This window comes from Crocodylus porosus, unplaced genomic scaffold (assembly GCF_001723895.1).
Source record: "Crocodylus porosus isolate Cpor-Errol unplaced genomic scaffold, CroPor_comp1, whole genome shotgun sequence".
In the NCBI taxonomy this organism is placed as follows: Eukaryota; Metazoa; Chordata; order Crocodylia; family Crocodylidae; genus Crocodylus; species Crocodylus porosus.
Genome location: NW_017728931.1, coordinates 38269964 through 38274164, shown reverse-complemented (window position 1 = coordinate 38274164; position 4201 = coordinate 38269964). Strand labels below are relative to the sequence as shown.

Genomic DNA, 4201 nt, shown 5'->3' with positions numbered 1-4201 from the left:
ATATAAAAAAAGAAAGTCTCTTTGATGGTGCCAGGCCATTAATCATAAAAACCGTAAGATGAAAAGTAATTGTAAGATTATCTTATTTTCAAGAGGATAAATCTATTCCAGTTCCACGTTTTCTCTTCTCTCTTTTTTTTCTTTGGGTGTGCACACCCAAATTACACCAATGCAACACAAGACTCTTATTTTACCAGGAAGTAAAAAATTAGGAGCAGGATACAAGTAAAAAGAACAGTACAGAGCAACAAAGGTATACTGAGTACCAAAACACTCAAATTCCTGCCTAGTCATTTACCTGCTATCCTGATAATGAAACAACTAACACGTCAAAGCTAGATTAAACTAATCTATATAATTTGCCAGATGGATTCATCTATTTTCTTTCTGTTTCTACAATTGGCCAAACTGACTGTTCTTTGAATAAGTTAGTTTGTTATTCAAAATTACTGTACATAACATTTTATATTTAACTGCTTACAGATTCTGTTAGCTGCAATTAGTGGAGTTAGAATTAACCCTACCTATGCAGGAACTGGATTTTTCATTTTGTAGGAAATTTAACCAATTTCCAAGTTTTCTGTTAAACAGAAGTCTAAAAAAAATACAAGAGAAAGCCTTGAAGAATGCACTGCTTCTTTGGAAATTCTCACACATTTTCACAGTAGATATCCTTTAAATGACACCCAGCTACAAAGATTTTCCTCAAAGGATGGTCTGGAGGTCATTTTTATGCAGCATCCATGAAGCTGTAGTATTATTACTGTAATTTTAATAGTGCCATCTTACCCTTTCACTGTAAATGAACTTTAGACCTGTACTTTAGCACTAAAAGAAATTACACTGCTGCATCTAATGTAGCATCTAACAAAGAAAGCTGTTGCTTACAAAACCTTATGCTTTTCTGAACAAGCTAGCCATTAAGATGACACCCCCCCACCTTCTTCAGTGCTGCATGACAAGCCTTCTCAGTATGCACAGACTTCAAATAGGACAGTCTTACCACATCAATACTGTTGCCCATAAAACAGAATTCTTACTACTAATGTATTGTCAGCAGCACAGCAGAGCCCTAGAAGCAAACTCTTCATAAGCACATTTGATAAATTTACAGATAATCTTGTATCTGGAGTTACAAGGAAAGAACCTGTAATTTGTTAGTTTCTTTGCAAAAAAAATTATTTGAAAAAGCCAGTTTGTCCAAGCACTGTGGAAGAACTAATTCATGCATATTTTCAGGAGACCATTTTAGCGCACATGTTCATATATTACAGAATCTAATTAAGAGAAGACCAAAAAAAAGCACTCAGTGAAAGGAATAGGTTTGTTAAAGGGGAGTATTACTGCAGCTTTGCCTGGAGGCCCCAAACATTGTAAGCAAATATTTAGGGGTGACCTTCAAACTAGCTCAGCTCCTATGGGCCCACCCTTTTCTATCTATATATTTTACCTTGCACATGCTGCACACTGTGCTTCATGTTCCTTGAGTGAAGCCCTTCTAGGAAACACTGCACAGACTATTTGTTTTTCCTCCTGTGTTTGGCTCCAATTATTGGCAGGAGAGAGAGAAGCACTGTGCAGAAAGGCTGGAAGTCAGGAACAGGGAGCTGTAGGATTAGTGCTGTGCATCCAGTACTACATGGATGAGTTCCAAACACACCGCAGGAAGGGGAAGCTAAAAGGAGGCTTGATCTCAGGTCAAAACTTCTGGGTTTAGCATAGACTGCAACTGTAAAGGAGGGTTCAAGCTTAGCAGTTTCCAGGGCAGATGGTTGGCAGGTATGAGCTTGAGGGCACCCTTGAAGTCAATCTTAACCAACAGTGCAGACCAATGGTTCTCACCCTTTTTAGACTTAAGGCACCCGTGGATAGGCTTATGGATAGAATGCCAGCTCTTAGTTTTCACCCTTTTGACCACAGGAAAAAAAAAGGGGGTTTTGTTATGAAAAATGAAGAAAAACCAGAACTGTAGATTTCTATTTGAAATCTCTGAGTTTATCTTGTGGATTGTGTTTGCAAAAATAACATTATGTGGCATTCCTACAAGTCTTCTACACAAACCATTTTGAAACATCTTCCCATTGCACCCAGCTGTACTCTGACAGTTTCCACTAGGTCTGTGAGAGTCGGCAACGATCCAGTCCAGCTTTGGATCCAGCCGTTTCGGATGGTCGTGATCCGATCCAGAGTTCCAGACCAGGTTTCCACTTCGATCCGGCTAAAGCGGCTCCGAAGCTTCGGAGCCGCATCGGAGATCTGGCCATAGGGTATAATGGGGAATCAATGAAATATCTATAACCTTGCTGTTTTTTGTTCTATTTGGATGGAATTTGCAGGGATGGTAGCCTCTGATAAGAGCGTGAAACCTGCCATGTTTCAAGAAGATTGGTGCAGGGGTTTGGGGGGAACTGTACCCCAAATTCTTAAAAGCAAAACCCCTGTCATGTCTGTGTGTTACAACACAGGGGGGTCAAAACTGCAGGGTTGGTGGCCCCTGGTGAGGCCATGAAGCTTTCCAAGTTTCAAGAAGATCAGTGTAGAGGTTTAGGGGGAACTGCACCTCAAGCTGCAGACAAGCAAAACTCGTGACATGGGTGACCCTGTGTGTGTTGAGGCGCAGCAGGATGAAAGCTGCAGGCCTGCTAGGCCACAAAGCCTGCCAGTTGTCAAGGAGATCGGTGCAGGGGGGGTTCTGGGGCCCTGGACCCCTAGCTGCTGACAGGCAAAACTGGTGCCATGGGTGTTTATGCAACTGTCTGCCTTGGGGCAGTTGATTATCTGTATTATTTCCTTTCCTTAGTCCTGGTTTTGCAGGTGTTAATTGATGGTAATTAACTGGCTACATTAGCTAGCAACTGTGTATTGAGCTGGTCCCTAAGTGAATCATAATTGATTGGTAACTGGTAACACAGCAGCTTAGCAGCCAGGCCTGCAGTAGTGTCTCCCACACCCCAAGACAGAGACAGTCAGTCCCACAAGCACCTATGTCATGGGTTTTGCCTGTCAGCAGCTACAGGCGCAGGGCCCCAGAAGCCTGCACCCATCTGCTCAACAGCTGGCAGGCTTCGTAGCCGCAGCAGGGACTACCATCCCTGCAGCTTTCACCCTGCTGCGCCTTAACACACACCGTGTCACCCAAGTCGCAAGTTTTGCTTGTTCATAGCTTGGAGGTGCAGTTCCCCCCAAACCCCTGCACCGATTTCTTGAAACTTGACAGGCTTCATGGCCTCACCAGGGGCCACCATCCCTGCAGTTGTAACACATACATGTGACATGAGTTTTGCTTTGAAGAATTTGGGGTGCAGTTCCCCCCAAACCCCAGCACCAATCTTCTTGAAACTTGGCAGGCTTCAGTCTCTCTGCAGAGTCTACCATCCCTGCAAATTCCATCCAAATAAGACAAAAAAACAACAAAGTTATAGATATTTTATTGATTCCCTATTATGGGGAAGGGTTAGTGAGGATCTAGTCAGGAAACTTCTGAAAGGACTGGACATATTTAAATCAGCTGGTCCTGATGATCTCCACCCCAGAGTGCTGAGGGAATTGGCTGAGGTCATTGCAGGACCCCTGGCACAGCTTTGCAAGCACTCGCAGTGCTCTGGTGTGGTGCCAGAGGACTGGAAGAGGGCCAACATAGTTCCCATCTTCAAAAAAGGGAGGAAGGAGAACCCAGGAAACTATAGGCCAGTTAGTCTTACTTCAATCTGAATTGAGTAAGCTGGGTAAGCTTTTTAAGAGAATTATTCTGGCGCATGTCTACAAGGGTCCAGTGGGGGAGGTTATGCTTAGGGGCAACTAACATGGGTTCATTAGAGGCAGGTCCTGTCAAACCAACCTGGTGGCCTTCTACAACCAGGGCACCAAATCCTTAGATGCAGGGTAGCAGTGGACATAGTCTTGCAGGACTTTAGGAAGGCCTTCGACACTGTCTCTCACCCCATTCTCATTAAAAAACTAGGGGACTGTGGTGTCGACACCCACGCAGTCAAATGGGTCGCCAGCTGGCTGGAGGGCTGCACCCAGAGAGTGGTGGTGGACTAGTCATTTTCGACCTGGAAGGATGTGGGCAGTGGGGTCCCCCAGGGCTCGGTCCTCAGGCCCGCACTGTTCAACATCTTCATCAGTGACTTGGATCAGGGGGTAAAAAGCACCCTGTTCAAATTTGCTGATGACACTAAGATGTGGGGGGATGTGGGCA

General features: G+C 44.3%; 1 protein-coding gene across 3 annotated transcripts in view; it reads right to left on the bottom strand.

Moving 5' to 3' along the window:
• FGD4 (FYVE, RhoGEF and PH domain containing 4) overlaps positions 1-4201 on the bottom strand; it is a 199028-nt gene that overhangs the window by 30831 nt on the left and 163996 nt on the right. The gene's annotated exons all lie outside the window — the stretch shown is intronic.